The following is a 19,163-nucleotide window of genomic DNA, read 5'->3' as shown; positions in this document are numbered from 1 at the left end:
TAGGGTATCACCTGTCTAGCCGTCGGCAGGTGCAGGTCAAATGGAGATTATAAGCCCATGGAAGAAAGTAAAGAAACTCCATGAAACACTGCCTGGAAATCACGGCACTTTAATGAGTGTTTTTATCATTAGTATCTTCATCACAGCGGTTACAGTCGTCACACAGAGAAAAGTGCAGTACAGCAGCTTTTGAGGGCAGTGGGACAGGTGGCAGTCACGGCTGGGTTCAAATCTGTCTGCGTAGTTCAGAGGACGCCGGAGGAGCATTGCACTCCCCTGTCTAGTTCCATAGTTCCAGAACTACTTTGGAAATGTAACTGTGGGGAACACTGAAGCCAACGTGAGTTTGATCAGAAATGACTGGGAACCAGCAGCCGAATTGGAGGACTAGCACAAAGCTGACAGGGCTCTTCTCTCTTTTAAAACTCCTAGACTCAGTCACTTTAGCTCAATTGGAAAAATGGCACTTTACACGATATGTGTAGGAGCACTCGACCTCTGGCTTCTAAGCAACTCGAAGGACTCAAATTGGACCGTTATTTTTAGTATCAGGGTCTTCACAGAAAGGTGACTTGAGCTCTGTGTAGGCCCACCAGAAGGACAGAGGACCTGACGTGGTGTATTGTACTGTACATACTGTAAAAAAAAAAAAAACACAGCCATTAATGTGGGCTCCGTATTATAAAATGACACATCCTGTCTCAGTGATGTTGATATAATAAAAAAAATTATACACTAAAAAAAACCCAGCAGATATTAGCAACATTAAATGTTTATTCATTTTATATTTCATTCATGTTCATGAATCAATTGTAGGTTTGTCATTTGGAGCATGTCCATCAAAACAGAAATATACTTTTTTAACAAGGTCTCGGTTAAACCTACAAGGTCTGGCAATTAGAAGTCCTTTGCAAATCAAATGAGTATGTGGGCGATATCACCACATACTCCTAGCACACCCATCTGTGTTTTTCAAATTGCATCAAGCGTAGCACACATCTTAACTTGAAATATAACCTATTTCTTATTTAATTACTTTATTTCATGGTAAGATATTCCATTCCACTTTGTTTATGGCTTTTATAAATAGGTTTCACTGATGTAAATGTGTTTTGTCAATATAACTACCGTTTTATCCAGGCCATTCTTTTTTAAATGTAATTCCAGGAGGACTCCTCTACAGGACCTTTGGCTCGAGGGTGGATTGGTTGTCCTTGGAGACTGTGCCTCTGTTAGATCTAGTCAGTGACATCTGTCTGGTCTGAATGTCAGGTCTGACAGGTCATATTTGAAGAAGATGGGCCCAAGATCCTGTTTATCACTGTGACCCCGCTTGAGCCTCTGCTGTCTGATCACCTCTCCCTCCCCACGGTTTGGCCCTGCTTTGATACGGTTATGGACGTGGACTTAAAATCAAGGAGGCCCTTGTCTCATCAAATTCATGAGGGTGGGGGGGGGGGGGGGGGGTGACTGTTGAAAAGCAAGTAGTGAAAGTACAGTGTCCCTGTTCTGCCCACCACATATGAGTACAAAACCATTTGTTCAATATCTTCTGAGAGTGCAGAGAGATACTTATTGATACGTGGCATCTGTGGATCCACGCCTACCTCCCCCCTCTTGTCTTGTCCACCTTCTGCCTCTTCACTGTGAGATTGTAGGTGCTTAGCTTGTGAGTAGTGCTGGCTTCAGTGTACTGACCTGCTGCTCTCAATGTTCTGTGGCACTTTCCTGCCTTTTATCTGAGAGACCCAGCAGTTCTCATACATGTGCTGCAGTGAGGTGGGAATCACAACGAAAAAGCTTTAAAAAGTCAATATTCAAATTATCATTCAAGATTTCCAATTATATTATCAGAACTAATTAGATCAACAAGAGCTTTTGTTTGACAAATTAATATATTTTCACTTAAAATGCCACTTGTACATTTCACCTGTCCTCTTCTGGCTCTTGATTTCACTTGACTATTCTAGAGTTAATTAGAATTCTAGAGTACTATAGTTAATTACAATTTACTCTACATTAGTCATGGCTGTCACTTTGAAGGTCTGCCCTTACATTTACAGTAAATATAATTTAATTACAAATGAAATCACTCAGCCACTGTGAAAGGTTTGTATGTTCCGTGTTTGACTTTCCAAAGTTAATGGCACTCCTGGCACTTTTAATAAACAAGTGAAAGTTAGTCACAGTAGTCTCCTAACAGCCTTACATGATGATGTTTAATTGAGTGGATACCTCACCAAATCCGGTTTTCATTTACAGATCTTGTTTCTGCTCTGTAATACTTTACAAGGTAAAACACTTGCTATCTATCTATTGCTTTGTTCTGAAACCCGAGAATAATGTTAAAAAAAAAAAAAAAAGTTTTGAAATGTGGTGTGCACAGTGTCCCATTTTGAATAACTTTAATTTCATGATAATAATTCTGAAAATTAAACTGAAAATTAATCAAAAGTTTAAACTGATTGCCAAGCTCTGCACAGGAATATTGTTTGAGTCACAAAATGTTATCTGTATATTTCTGCAGAGGTGCTGGAAAGGCAATCAAACATCAGAATACATAAATAAGAAAATAAATAAATTAACAAATAAATCTCTAGACTGCAACAAACAAAACATTCATGATTTAATAGCTGTTACAGAAGCTAGCAGAGGATAACAGAGGGCTCAAATCCAAACAAACAAACCACAGTAACTGACTTTGCGCTGGCTTACCTCAGCTGTGTGTGCAACATATTGAACACTCATCGACTTCAGAAAAAGTGGCTTTTGCACTGACAGTAAAATTTATATTTGCTTACATCTTCCACGTTGCTCTTTTTTGTACTTTAGCTTGTAATATACTGACATGGCAAAACATCAGGGTGAGGCCACATGCCTCAAAAATGCAAGTAAACGCTTAGTGGCCAGTTTAAGTACATCTACTCGTCAATACAAATAACCTATAGTTCCTCCAAACAGTGAATCATGTGATGGTAACTCAATATACTGTGTAAATCATATAGAGATCTTAAAGAGGTTTAGCTGTTGTTCAACCAAACATTAGAGTGGGTGATCTAAGCATGATTGAGAGAGATTGAACATCTGGTGTCCTGGTGCAGCCATAACAACCTGGAGCTCAACGCCCTAAAGACAGTAGAGATGGTAGTGGACTTCAGAAGGAACGCAGCCCCACCCGCCCCCATCACCCTGCATGACTCCCCAGTCGACACTGTGGAGTCCTTCTGCTTCCTGGGCACCATCATCACCCAGGACCTCAAGTGGGAGCTGAACATCACCTCTCTCACCAAGAAGGCTCAGCAGAGGATGTACTTCCTGCGGCAGCTGAAGAAGTTCAACCTGCCAATGACAATGATGGTGCACTTCTACACTGCCATCATTGAGTCCATCCTCACCTCCTCCATCACCATCTGGTACGCTGCTGCCACTGCCAAGGACAAGGGCAGACTGCAGCGTATCATTCGCGCCGCTGAGAGGGTGATTGGCTGCAATCTGCCATCCCTCCAGGACCTGCACACCTCCAGGGCCCTGAGGCGGGCAGGAAAGATTGTGGCCGACCCCTCCCACCCTGGACACAAACTCTTGCAAACACTCCCCTCCGGCAGGAGGCTGCGGTCCATCAGGACCAAAACCTCACGTCATAAGAACAGTTTTTTCCCGACTGCAGCTGGCCTTATCAACAAGGCCCGGGACCCCCACTGATGCCACTGACACTGTACTGTTATCCTGACCCCCACGGACACCAACAGACAGCACCTGTACTTAAAACCACTTTATCCCCTTGCACTATTGTTATTGTTTTGCACTATGTTTATGTTATGTTATGTTATGTCTGTTATGTTTTTTACTGCACTATTGTTCATCTTACTCTATTTATCTTATTTTATGTTCACTGTTATGCACCACCTGACCAAAACAAATTCCTTGTATGTGTAAACCTACTTGGCAATAAACCCGATTCTGATTCTGATCTAAGTGACCATGATGTGATGGTTCCAAAGGCTCAGAAACAGCTGCACTCCTGGGATTTTCACACACTAGAGTCTCTACAGTTCACAGAGAATGGAGTGATAAACAAAAAACATTCAGCCAGTGGCAGTTCTGCGGGCAAAAACACCTTTTAAGTGAGATATGTCAAGAGTTTTCTTGACACACATTAAGCCCTTCAATACCAATAATTAAGCATCATTTGAATGCCACATCATACCTAAGCATTGTTGCTGACCATATGCATCCCCTTTGTAGCAGTCCACCCTGGATTCTTCCAGCAGGATAATATGCCATGTCACAAAATGCCCATCATCTCAAGATGGTTCCACAAACATGACATTTTCTTCAGTTTTCTCCAGTGGCCTGCACAGTTCCCAGATCTCAAATCAAAAGAGCACCTTTGGGATGAGGTGGAACAGGAGGCTCACAGCATGAATGTGTGGCTGAAAAATCTGCAGGAACTGTGTGATGCTATCGAGACAGCATGGACCAAAATCCCCAAGGAACGGTTCCAACACCTTGTTGAATCCATGACACAAAGCGTTCAGGCTGTTCTGGTGGAAAAAAGGAGTGCCTAATGAAGGTGGCTCTGTACTCCACAGTTTTAGATTTTTAATCAAACAATTCACATGTGGTGAAAGGGCAGACCCTCAGCTTTTATTAAAAGTATTCTTCTGCAATTTGGTCCAAATGGAGAAATGACAGAACTTTTTATACCTAAAAATATTTGATAGAACTTTTTATACAAAGAAATGGTGTTGTGACCCAAAGCCAAGATGCTAAATGAGTTCAATCCCTCCAAACGACACGGGCACTTTGTAATCTGACATTTAGACTAAGTTACCGCATCAAGTTTATTGCATATAAGTTGCATACTACAGACCTGCCAACCTGCACGCATTTTGTGTACCAACCACGCAATTCTTGGTCAAAATACGCAGGTACGAAATGCCAGCTGAAACTACGCAAAAAAATAAAATTATTGTAATTGAATTACGGAAAACAATCAATTAACATTTATTCGGTATTTAAACTACATCCCTCAGATTGAACCAGATGCTACGACCTTGTGCTTGTGGTTCTGTAACCCCTCCCCGACCCACTCCACATCCACTGATACGCAGCGGTACTTTATTATCCACCGAGACGTAACGCTGCATTGCTGAGGTAAAATGGGAAGTGGGGAGTAATAATCAAGCACAAAAATGTGACCGTAATGTTAACATATAAAATGTTTATGCATTTCAAGGGGTATATCCTAATGAGATAAATTTGTGTATATAGTTAGCCATAGTAGTAGCTTGCATACGATTTAGCCTCGTTACGAGACGGCTACGGTGTGAATAACTGATGGAGTAATTTAGCTGCAGTAACTCAAACGCTATGGAGACTCCCTGTTCAAACTTTGAATCGCGCACGCTCTGTTGGAGCAAAGTGACCATTGCAAAGGTGTTTGACTAAAGACTGCTAACGTAGCAAATAATTCCTATTATTGCAGCCAGTCACCCGACCAGCCTGCAGTTAAAAAATAATCATGATGTCAGATGACGAGGATACTAACAAGGAGAGCCCTCCGTAATATGGCATAAGAGAGAGAGCAGCAGACCTACTAAAAAGAAGCGAGTCCATGCCCCCCAGAAGTTCCTCGCAATATATCAGGAGCAATGGCCGTGCCTCCGCCCCTCAAAACTTCCCCACCATGCATTTTGCACGTTGTGCAATTATGATTTTGACATTAAGGAGCTTCAGGTAATAATTTAGCTAAACCTCTAGTTACAAAGGCCCACATTCCTAGATAATTTTTCAATTGCATACTTTTTTTTTGTTTCATTAGGCCTATATGATGTGTGCCTATATAAGCTAATTCAATTATTTAATTAAATAAAAATGGAAATTATGAACAGAAGCTTGGTTTTATTCATAATTGACAGTGTTTTACATCGCAACCTAAGTTTTTTATTTTTGTTTATTTTTACATTACAACGTAAGTTTCTGTAAATACTTGAAAATAAATTATTTCCATTTTTATTAAATAATTGAATGCAATTCACTTATGGTTATCTGTTTGTATAAGCACACATCATATAATGAAATATTAATTATGAAAAAATTGTTTTAAGCAGGTGTACTCAAACTTCTGACTTGCAAGTATATCGTAATATAGCCCAGTGCAGTGCAAGTGATATTTTAGAATCAAATTATACAATTTTGCCTGATCACTTCAACAGTCAAAACTAGAATTATGAAGAAAGGCTTGTGTGTGCGTGTGTGCGTGCAAAGCGAAGTGGTACGTGCAAAAGCATGTGAACTAAGCGTTACACTGACTATTGTGGTACTCAAAATATTTTCCAATAATTATTATAAAATATTAAGGTTGGCAGGTCTGATAGTATTAGTACACAATTGTCAAGTTTATACTAATACAAATTGCTATAGCTCCTTTGTATGAGCTTTGTTGGGTTATGGTTGATGATGTTCCACTGTTAAAAGTAACTTTTACTGCCAAGCTCTGGTTGCTCTGTGAACCAGAGGGATTTGAACTTCACTATCTCCCCCTTGTTTCTCCTCCTTAGCTCTGTGAAGAGATAACAAATGACCTACATATAGGCACCCCCCCCCCCCATTTCATATGTATACGGCCTCTGGAAAAGAGCAGAAATAGGACACACTACGTTCTATGCATCTAATAATGCACTTGAAATTCACTTTCTTTTCATTTTTTAGAATTATTTTTTAATATTATAATACTATTACTTCATATTTTTTTATTATAGGAAAACCCTACTGACACTGCCATCTCTGTTTTCAGAGGGACCTGACATATACAAACAGTTAGAATTACAACTTCACAATGGCAAGACATATAAACAGGTGATAAGAGAGGCTATAGCAATAGTAATATTAAATATGGTCGCACTAGTACACCAATCAACAATGTTCATGACAGACGACAGAAAAGACAAATATAAAACGTTTTAGTGCTAAGTGCATATTGTCTGTCTGTCAGTCTTAGGAACAAAGTTTGATGAAGGGGAAGCTTTTGCTTTGGAGTATCATTCACCCGGTGAAAGCCAGAAAGCTGCTTCGCTGTGAGAAGGCCTCACACCCCACAGTGAAATGGGCCATCACCAGCAGTCATACGTGTAATACATGTCCAGTAAACGTACAAATCAGCCTTAAATGTAATACTTCTGTACAACTGAAAATGATCCCCCTGTACACACGATAGTGCTCGCTGACATATTACCTTGTTGCCCTGAAATGGTGGAGGATAATACTGTGATAATTTCCTTATATGTGAAGTCACTTTCCCCTCAGGGCCATGAGCAGAAAGCTTTTCAGGGATCTATTAAAGAGAGTCCCTAAACAAAACTGCCCCCCCCCCCCCCCAAAACAAAAAAAGCAATGCATCAAATAGAGGAAGCTATCTGTGATGGCTCTATGCCCTCAAAATCCCTCAGTGCAAAATATTAATCATGAAGCATGATACTATGGAAGCATCTCCATAACAAAATTCAAATGAAAATGCCAATCGGCAATTGCGTTTTGTTTTCATTTGATGAGCGCAGAAACCATGGCGTAATTCAAATGGAAATGCAAACGCATGCTTTGCCATTTTCATTTTCAAGTTAATGTACGCACTTCATCTGACAATTTTAAAATGTAAATAAAAAGTCAATTTCAAATAAGATTTTGCACCCTCTATGACACAACAATGCCATAATTTAAATGAAAATGAAAAATCACATTTGAAATGAAAGTTTCTTATTGTAACTGCATTATCCATGGCAAAAATGAAATGAGAATTCAATTGCCATTTATCATTGCATTTTCATTTTTTGTGGCACATGGGTTACATAATTCAAATGCAATGACATTGCTTCCATTTGCATTTGCATTTCAGTGTGGTCATGCAAAAACCCTGGCAAAATTCATATTGAACAAAACAATCCCTCCTTTGGCTGAAAGTCAAAGATCTGTCAATCTGTGTAGGTGAGGGCTCGAAGAAAGGGCATTACAGTGTAATGGCTGCCTATGCCAGCTAACGATGACTGCTAAAAAAACGCTAAATATATTCATGTATCTACACATATTTATAGCTATAACTTTGTTAGTTAGCTAGCATTAGCAGCCAGAGTTAACATAAAGCATGTTGACAATACACCGGACAGTGGTCACAACGCATATAAAAGAAAGAAGCCTGACAGTCATAGGCTACCTTAGAAAAGAATATTTCACTAACCTCAGCTTAATTGTAACCGTAATGCAACCAGTTTGAAAAGCATTTCGAAATAAAGCCATGTAATTTTCGTTTATATTAAAGTTACTATTCGTTAACCGTAGGCAAGTTGCAATGCTGAGTGGCATCTTTGGTGGGAGGCAGTATTTATAATCCACTGTGATTGTAGTGCTGTGTAAAGTCTGTGGCTAGCTTTAGTGATCCACTGAAGGTGGGTATGTTGCGATTGTAGCCCTAAACTTCCATTCCTTTCTCGGACATTGCTGCTCCACACCGGCTCGCCAACCTTTGTTTACGAGTAGTACACCCAGGTGAAAATTGCCTTTATGAATGCTTCAGCAACCGCTCTCTGGCTTTCCATCTGCACATAAGGCTATCTACAGTAACAAAGAATTACAAATCATGGTAGAAATGCCCAAGGTGAAAATGGTAGCCTATTTTGCAGGTATAGCCAGCCTGGAATTCCACTGTTAGGCTATCAATTATTATAACAGAAGGGATTGCATTTTGCATTTGAGTTTTTGGCAGGGTCTTCCATTTGCTTGTAATTTGTCACTCGTCTGTCATAAAAACATGAAAATAAAATGATACATAGCCAATTGAATTATCATTTCAATTTTGCCATGGATTAAGTGGTTACAATAAGAAATTGCCATTTAAAATGTGTTTTCATTAAAATTAAAATTATGACAGGTTTGTGTCATAGAGAGGGGAGACAATTTTAAATTGAAATTTTCAGATAAAGGCATACATTCACTTGAAAATGAAAACACAAAACAGACTTTTCATTTTCATTTGTAACATGTCATGGTTTTTGCACACATCGAATGAAAATGAAACTTCATGACAGCTTCAAAGGGTGACTGGAAGAATGGTAAGGGATGGGAGAGAATACTATGTGAAAAAAAAAAACTAAGACTTTAATCAAAAGGAAAACACTTATTTACAGAATGGTTAAGTTATAAGTCCAGACCGAGCTGACAAACAGCACATTTTATCAAAGACCAAGAAATAAAAAATACCACTGGGAGAAACAACACATCAGCTCTTTAAGTGTTAAGTGAAGGTTCTCAAACAACACATCACCTATTTGAGTGTTAAGTGAAGGTTCTCCCAACTTCTTTGTGTGAATGAAGTTTTCATAACTGGGAGCAGTGTATTGATAAACTAGGAGTATTATCTCATGTACTGGGACACAAAAAAGGAGTGATTACAGGAGCTGGGAGGGGGGAAAGCTCTGTTCTGTCACCCCAGACTCACACTCCCCCCCATCCCCCTTTTACATTCCTTAAATATCTAAATTGGTACTAAAATATTCAAGTAATTCAACTAAGCAAATATAAAATCACACATACAGTACAGAATAATTTGCTTCTTAAGTGGGTACATTCCACATCATTGATGATTATAAATACAGCATGTGCTGGCTGATGTTGATCTGCAGCAACAGCTGATGAATAATTAAGGAGTAATTACCAGTGGAGGTGTCTACCTCCAAATGTGTGCTTGTTCTATTTGCACTGAGTCTGTTTTGAAAGTTTTTCTCAATTAAAAAAGGTGATAAATTAAATGAACATCTCCCATCTGTACCAGATTTTATCAATTCTGCTGCACTGCATCTAGTATGGAATCATATTGAATGTAAAGATTTAATTCTTACCTCCATGTATTAACCCATTCACACAGATGCCAAATCTGACCAATCCTCACCCTTTGAGATGCAGTGCAGTATTTGAGGCTTTATAACTCTAGATGTGAGCATCACAGATACTTAGAAAATTGATTAAATGAAGCAAGACATTCATACCATTTAGAATACTAGATTAGTTTGATTAACTTAGAGTACATTGATTATTTAGGCAGAAATAAAATGCTACACTTGTACTTATCTTGGTGAAAATGCAAAAAAAAATTCTCCTTTAGTTTGAAATGAAGCATTGGAGAGCCACACGTTTCCAATGTTAGCATCCTTGCTAAGGTTTGTATTTTAAAAGAAGGATGCTTGACACTGTGAGGGGCAGTACCGGAGCAGAGAGGGCTGCCCCTGTATCTAGTAGTGTGGCTCAGTCCCTTAAGCACCTCAGGTGCTTCAGCTTCCCAGGAGAGCTGTGGGACCCAGAACAGCATCTCCCCGACTCCCAGGAGGCCTGCAGACCAGGGGCAGCACTCATCCCATCCTCAGGGGGAGGCAGCAGCTGCTGCCCACTTCAACGCCGCTCTGAGGCCTGGATAGATCGCCTGCTCTTTATTCCGTCTGCTGAGCAGTATGTTGGAATGGGAGCCACCTTTTCTTTGTTTTTAGCGCTGAGCAGGGTGTGTTGGAAGACATGAGTCTTCGTCCCCCTATTTTGTGTTTTTCGATACTTTGTGGTACTTTGTTTTCCTCACCCTCCAAATTAAATGCATAAGTGACAGTGAGCCAAGCAAATTATTATTTATTCATTTTTTATCATTCCCCACGCGAAACAATGACCACCCCAGAACTGTGTCACATGACACTGTTGACTCTAAATGGCACACGTTGTATTGCAAACCGTCGCCCTGCTGAAGAGGTATTTTCATCATGGATTTTGAGGCGCCTGAGCTGTTTGGTAAGCTGCTGTGGGTGCATCAGTCAGATCAAGCAGCGGACTGCAATTCAGGTGCAGCTCATTGCAATTTTACGCTCTGCTCAGACCAGGTCAACAGCATTTGCTGCAGCCCAGCATAGGGTGGATTGCTAATTTCCCGGGCTTTCCCATGCAATGCACACGATTGCCGTCTATTCAAAATGGTTTTCGAGGATCATATGCTCTCCAATTTGACTTTATATTAAAGTCCACAAGCAGGGAAAATGCATACTTTGCATTTATTGTTCATCGTCTTTTTTCTGTTTTATAATTTTAATTCCTGCATATTTCTGTTTTTAATAGTTTTTCTGGCTTTTTAAATACTGAACTGTAGTCCCAGGGGTACTGTATTCAATTGTTTTTTGTACTCCCATCTGTAATGTGACAGATGACAATAAGCGCACTTGATCTTAAACAATTTTAATCGTGTGTGCCTGTATTTAAAATTAATGTGTGCGCCATGGTGCTCCAAGAAAAACATTCACATGAATATTCTCCAAAAAATGCATCTTCATAAAATGTTTCAAAATTGCTTAATGAGGCTGGTCACACCTACATTTGTATCAGTATCTGGCCTAATATAACAGTAGCTATGATGAAGTGATTTGTGCATGATGCTCCTGTGACTTAAGGAGGCCATTTGCAGAGAGCATTCGATGAAGATTCAACACATCCCTCGGGAGAAGGGTTAGCCTGTTTGGTAAAACTGAAGAGAGTAGTAGCCACACGGGGGTAGACAGGGTACGGGGAAGAATTCACAGTCTGTCTCTGTCCTACGGTCTCCCGTATTCTGCGTACAGTGTGGTCATTAACTTTAATCTACGAGTGGTTTATTGAGTACGTTTCTGTTTGGTTTGCATGTCTCAGAATTCTGTGTGAAAGGAACTGTGTAGCAGGAGTGGGCAAGGCAGAGAAGCAGTGCCTGAAACAGCACCCTCTGCGCTGAAATCCGCAGTTAACTTCATTTACAGATTATTATTACAGATTAAAATATTAAACAGATTTAATTTTTGATTTGGTATGGTTAATGTTTTGGATTGTGTGTGATGATTTAAATGTCTATTAAGAGACTACCTAACCATCAGTGATCTGGCTGGAAAGCTTGGTATTTTTTGTTCCTTATCACCACATCTGAAACTTTGTTTGAAAGTTAAATTTTGCTGATTCCTGAACTCACCAATCTGACTGCCAAGAGAATAAAATAAAAAAACATTCTTTTATTTGTGTTAAAGAAAGGGACCGATGCTGAACAGACTCAGGCCTCTGTCGAGATTTATCCTACTGGCATGAAAACCTCAAAGTTTCAAGCTCTCAAAAATATTCAACATTTTACACAATAGATATTTTGTAGTGAAGTTCATAAACACACACTATGTGTGTGTCACACGCCAAGTGTGACACCCTGGGGAGGGAGATGCGGCAGTGCCGGGGAACACCGTTGTCTGTCCCATGGAGAGACAGAGCACACCCACACAAACATAAAATAAAATAAACGGACACCTTCACACTTCCCCCTCACGTGTTCCGGGCAAAAACAATAAACTAAAACAACAAGCTAAAATAACAAAGACAAAAGAAAGTAAAACAGAGCAGCAACTTAATTTCCCTGCTCTGTAGCTGACCCGCCTTCCCAGCCAGGTCCAGCTCCTCCAGCATCCCAGCTGAGGATTACTTTAATTGATTTCAGTGCTCAGACAAATCAGAACTGCGCTCTCGGTGTTAGCTCCCAGTCTTGGCCCCGAACTGTGGAGAGCAGCACACCTTTAAGCACCTGGGCTGATTAGCTAACGGAGCCCAGGTGTGTGTGCTCTCTCCACCAGCCGGCACAGCAGAGACCAATCCACTTCTCCTGAGGACTGAATGCCACAACGTGAAATGAAGACATTTGATGCACTGTCCTTTTATAAAGGTCACTTGGAAAAAAGAAAACAACTCAACATATTCATTAAGCGACTGAGCATCTCCTTGAAGCTGCCCAGTCGTAAATTCCCTTAATCTCTACATTCGTATTCGATTTCCATCTCTACCCAGTTAATTGAAACTCTCTTCTGCCAATGGCATAATGAACACCTGCAAGGTCCCATTCAGACTAGCCTCCATCGCTTCTGGCTCTGGGAGTGAGCTTGATGATTCAAAGCATTTAACAGCTAGTCTTATGAGAATGCCTGTAATGACCAAACCATGATTTAGTTGACAAAATAAACCTCCGTCTATTTTATTGTTTTATGGATCGTTTCTAATCTTCCGGAACAAATCTGGAAACCATTTATAATTTTTCAATGTTATTATATGTCACAGTTTCTTTTTTGTGCAATTTTGCGCGACTGCCAGACTTGATGTGTTGTACGACAAATTAAATGTGTAAAATTGCATTCTTGAGCTCATTTATAAAAGTCAAAGATAATGCAAAAGCAGATAGGTTTGAACAGAAACTCAATATAAAATAATATGCAGCCAAACTCAAGAACTGATGTGCCCTTACGCAGATGGACTTTTCTCTTCTTGTGATTTGAGTTGAAGAGTTTTATTTGTAATAGGCATGTGGGTGGTGATGGTTGTGGCCTTCCTCGGGTCTATTAAAAAGCTAATGGAGGTGCCTTCAAAATAGAATATTGCTACAGAAATCCCTGATACGGCTTTTTGTAAATGTTTTTTTTTTTAACCTTTTAACGCTGCTTGTTTTACTACCCCAAGGGTCAGAGTAATTGTTCACGTTCCAAATCCTTTGAACGGCTACACAGAGTTACTACCTCCAGCAAAAACAGACATGAGAAATGAATATAAATAAACCGGCTTAGGAATCCTTCCATACTTAAGGGGTGAATTAAATATTGAGTCCTTCTTTCTGCTTACATAGGGGTTTACCGACAAAAGAACGGATGTGATTGGTTTGATTATTTATTAAGACAAAAGCAAACAGAATTATTTGCCTTCAATCCGATTTCATTTCCTTGTCCTCACTGAGTAAGCAGTTATTATTTAGATAGCCAAAAGAACAACACTGGGACGATACGATCAGTGGCATTTTAAACTGGGCTGTTTAATCAATGCTAGCCATACTGTAATTCACAAACTTTGCTCTTAAACATACATCAGAAGGCCCTACTGAGGGCAAACACAATTACTACAAGGCTAGAATTTAATTAAAGTTTTGATAACAGCTCTGATTAATTTTGGCAAAAAGGAAATTTAGTCCAGGCTGGGGTAATTGCCCTAACAAATCAATATCAAATGGCCTATAAATTAATTGTGAACCTGCACTGTCTCAGCAAAATAAGTAGTACAAAGGAAAGGTCACATTACGTTTCCTTTCCTTTAGAGGACAGGCCAGACGGCAGACATCTTGGGGCAAAGCGGCACCACAGTTAGGCTAATTATTGGTAACTGCTGGCTACACACAAGCCCGATTCTGAGCTAATGTCAGCATGGCTAGAAATTCAGTTACATGCCAAGTTATGTCTGTGCCATCTGGGCTTAATGTGTTCATGGCTATTAATCACTGTACACAATGAGTATTGTACCTTATCAGACCTGTGTTTTGAAGTTGCTCCAATGACCTTTCTTTATGCACTTATTGTATGTCGCTTTGAATACAGACATCTGCCAAAGAAATGTAATGTAATGTATCTATTGGGGTGTCAACACAGACACCATTGCATTGATGCGGCAAGTTGTCAGACCCAGCTTCAGGCCACATGTGCCAAGAAATGTGATGAGCTACTGCACAGGTGTGCCTTCTTTGCAGCAATACCAGCCATGGACAATGGCCAGCTGGACTCATTATACCAGGATTCACATGTTTCAATTTATATTGACTTGTATTCATATCAACATTTGTCCTTATCTTTGTTCCTTGCAAACATTACACCTTTTCTTCACCAACTGGAAAAATAGTTTTAGAAAATGCTGAAATCACTAAACTGTTTGTGAAAAGAAATCACAAAACAAAGTTTGTGTGTGTGTGCTATTAGTATACACACACATACTGTATACATACATACATATTCAATGGTTGTATCACAATAATTCAGTTTGCCCCATTATCCCGGACATGTCTGAACAAATATGAACAAGTATGAAACATGTGTCACCATCCTGGGATTCACCCACTAAAAAGGATTTTCCATGGTTTTTAATTCATTAGCTGCTGACAAAAACCCCAGCCTGGACATCAAATTCATCATCTTATTACCACCATCCCATTTTTCAGGGCCGCCATTTTGTCCTATTCCATTTTTTGAGCCTTTTTCCTCAAGATATCCAGAAGGCCTTGAGGACTCAATTATCGCAGACTGATAGACATTTATTTTCTACCTTAGTATTAATTTGTCACGGGGTGCCTCCACGAACAGGCACGCAATACAGGGAAATGTACAGTATGATGAACTGAGTAAAAGAATCTGCCCACGGTGAGTTATTACAGCTGAGATGTCATCTTGAGCCAAGCTTTAGTGCTCATTAGCAGCCCTTCTCTCAGCTTTTTCTCGAGATTGATAATACCAGCTGTGCTGTGCTTGTGGTGACAAGTGTTCAAAGGCTGAATGGCATCACATGAGATAAATGATTTGATTGCACAAGCGCAGTTCCCACCTCCCTCGCTGATGGTAGAGGGATGCTGAGTGAGATGCAGGTCTAAGAATGCCCATATGAATGCTTTGGAATTTAATTTTAAAATTTCATTAAGGAAAAGGGAAACAATAAGTATCACAATTACTTCCATTTTCCTCATAGTCCTGATTTGGTTGATGATACAAATAAAAAGTAGTTGTGTATTTTTATTGAGACCAAAATACACCTATTGCACAAAATATAAATTTTTAACCTGACTTATTCCTTAAATGTGTGAATATCAGAACAAACCTGCTATTCTGTTATCTAGAATAATGTTGTCAGCATTTGGAAGTGGATCTATCCATCAGTCTCCCTGTACTTCAAGTCATGGAATTTGTGCAAACTTATAGTATCATCACGCAGTTAGCAGGCTATACTTAAGCAGTAAAAGAAATCAAAACTGAGAGTGTCCTCAGTTTAGATTAGCACATCCATGTTTCTGCAAAACACTAGATTAGCAATCCGAGACAAAGCTTCATACACCTCAGTTTTTACGTCGGAAATGTAAGCATTTTGCAGACTGTCCCATTAATAGTGACAGAGAGCTTTAATTAAATAAATTAATTGCACAGCTGTATTTACAATGACACAATTAAAAGCCCAACTCTCCAGCCATTAACCATACTACATTGCCACCACAGTAGAGCTACCTTCATGTTGTTAATATTTGATTTCCGCTGTCCAATCAGAAGACTGAAAACTATGATTGGTTCTGTGAATCACTAGTAAGCTCCACCCAGCCTCAGTCTCCCATCGTAAGTGTACCGTTGATGCGGCCACATTCTCTCACTATTAGTTTCTTGATCTGTCTGTCTGTCTCAGCACTGAGTTTTCACTTGTCCTGTTTTTTTTTTCCCCTTACATGGATACCTCCGTATAGTTTTAAGATCATGAGGTTGTAAGGGGAGAATGAGGACTCATTGAACCAAACACAGTTAGAGCTACCACATGCTATCAGTGATTAGGATTTCAACCAATAAATGTGTTTTATTGTGGAGACAAATTCTTTGTCAGTAATTGATAGCTTATAAAAGTTGCACTCATTATTGGGTTTTCTAAATCTTCAGTCTCCAGACTGTAGGCCTGAGGCCTAGTGATGGACAAAACAAACCAGTCTGAAATTGTGGATCTTTTCCAAACCAACGGATTCCAAACACATTCAGATTGAGCCTTCGGCTGCACATCTGCTGGCGTGTGAACGTCATGGCAACAAATGTGTTCATTATGCTGAGCATGCCTTTCATCTTGGGTAGGTTGTGAGAATCTATACAGGTGCTGTAATAATAACAAAGATAATAAAAAACAAAATGACTCATCATGGTGTCACATTTCTAAATATTATTTATTTTGGTCAAAATAAATCTGTCATCATGATCATGGGATGTAAACTTCTGCTTTTTATTAATAGCCTTTCACAGTCATACTTTGAGCACGTTTCCTACTGTTAAGACATCCAAAGCAACGTAACGTTATCACAACATAAATCCAAATTTGGAAACACATTTACAAATACAAAAAAAAAACAAACAAATATTAAAACACAATGACAAAAAACAACCACAAATACAAGTGTGAAACAAGAAAATAAATAGCTGAATCAGAACAATAAAAACAACAAATTGCATTTCAACCACAAATTGTGAAGCAATTGCAAACCAAAAACACATCATTACTGTGTTTTCTGATTTGCATTAGAGAAATTAGATGCCCCTACTGTCAAAAATGATTGATCGATACCACGCCCCATGCCCATGCCCCCCCCTCCCGATATGATCCGATTTTCTATGATATCCATACAGTCAAGATTTGATTGATTAGTTTTACCTTTTGAACTCTGCTATGGTTTGGTTGGTGAGGGAGAAGGGTATGGGGAAAGGGTGGGGAGTTGTGGCTGCTGCAGACACCATGTTCATCAGGGAGGGGGGAGTACCCCCGACACACAGGAACGTCCGTGACAGGTGTGTTAAAGCGGCATAAGAGAGGTTTTTAAGAAAGCTAAAGTAGAAAAAAGCACATGCGTTAGTTACTTAGCTGATTTCCTGCGACAAAACAGAAACGGAGGATCTCTAGGTAGATGTTCACAGCTGAGTAGCGAGGATCAAAATGGCCACAGCGAGCCGGTAAGCATGGACAGAGTTAGGCAGGAGCCACTGTAGCTTTAGAGCAATGCCCCCACACAAAGTTTTGAAGATCCCCATCAATCAATAGGCGGCAACGTTTTGTACGCCGGGAGATGCATGCAGAAGGCACAGGAACGTCTGTGACACATAGTTTTCAGAGTGTGTGTGTGTGTGTGTGTTTGGCAGGACAGGTATAATTAGTTTTACCTTTTGAAGTCCGCTATGTTTTGGCAGCTTCAGCATGGTGTGTCGTATAACACCATATTCATCAGGGAGGGGGGAGTACCCCCCCCCCCCCCGACACACACAGGAACGTCCGTGACACTTTGTTTTTAGAGTGTGTGTGTGGCCCTGTGGAGCGCGGGCCCCGGGATAATGTCATTTCTTTCTCTGAATACAGCCGCAGCCCTAAACTTAAGAAACTTAAACCTAAATGTAAGAAAGAAAACTTCTTACAAACCAACTTGATTAGAGTCTAAGAATACAGCCGTAATATTACTCGCATTTTGAAAACAAGCCCAGGCATGTTTTCTTTGGACGTTAGTTTAAAGAAAACAAGCCCAGGCATGTATGCATAGTGGCGAGTGCGCTGATGGTTTTATAAATGAAAAGATAATAGAGATAATAGGGTTTTTTTTTTTTTTTTATACACCCCATGTCAGAAAGAAAACATGGGGATACTAGCTACTTCATTTTTAAGTCTTTAAAAAAGGTCCTATATAGATGTGTTTGGTATCTATAGGCTGCAAAATATTTGAACGAGGTCAAAATCTTATTGAATAATTATACAGGATTTTGTAAAGCAGTGTATTTCAAACTACTGTTTATAACTAAATATTTTATTTTTCATTGAGACACCGCCCTAAAAGTGTCAAGGGTCAAGGGTGGGGGTTTGGGGGGTTACACACCAACCATAAATTAAGCCCCAGGACACTTTACTTTGGAGAGAAGCAAGAATGGCTGGAGTCGACTTTTACTCTGCATCATGTGAGTACCCACATTTATTTGAGTTTCTTTTTCTAATTCTCTGAAATAAATACACTTAACGCAAAAGCCTGTTAAAGCTAAAGTTTTTTTTTTTTAAACAGATATGCCCAGCACTCAAGTCCTGAACGAAGGTGGGTCAGCAATTTGCATATGCATTAACAACAACACTGTTCATGGGACCTCCTTTTGAGTTTGCTTATAAAACAGGATGACTTTTTACCAGTTATAGAGATCTTGACAACTGATGAAGAGCTGGTGCCAAGTCTACCAACGAATCCACAAACACCGGAGCAAGTGCGGATCAATCCTGCCGAGGAGAGCGCAAGCTTATCGACACCTACGCTTATTTGTAAGAATCCTTTCTTTAAACTGTTTAGTATGTTGGTTGAAGGATTTACAGTTATTTACAGATATTCTTCCTTATACAGGGCCAGAAGAACCAGAAAAAAACTTTTGAAGAGGGGAAAAAATCCCGCCTAAAGCTCAACAAAAAAAGGAGACTTTTTAGCGGTGAGAATTATTTCAAATATCTTTGTCACCATATTGTTGTTTTGTATGCAATTTAGACAAAAAAAAAAAATGAAACCATTTCCACAGAATCAGGTA

General features: G+C 39.6%; 1 long non-coding RNA gene across 1 annotated transcript; it reads left to right on the top strand.

Moving 5' to 3' along the window:
- The first annotated feature begins 18,298 nt into the window (after positions 1–18,298).
- On the top strand, positions 18,299–18,877 carry LOC118209085. Its single transcript, XR_004761677.1, has 3 exons — positions 18,299–18,557; positions 18,659–18,688; positions 18,781–18,877. It is a non-coding gene; the product is annotated as an uncharacterized LOC118209085 (long non-coding RNA).
- Positions 18,878–19,163: the final 286 nt, after the last annotated feature.

Source organism: Anguilla anguilla, chromosome 12, assembly GCF_013347855.1.
Source record: "Anguilla anguilla isolate fAngAng1 chromosome 12, fAngAng1.pri, whole genome shotgun sequence".
NCBI classification, from domain to species: domain Eukaryota; kingdom Metazoa; phylum Chordata; class Actinopteri; order Anguilliformes; family Anguillidae; genus Anguilla; species Anguilla anguilla.
This window is presented reverse-complemented; position numbering and strand designations above follow the sequence as displayed.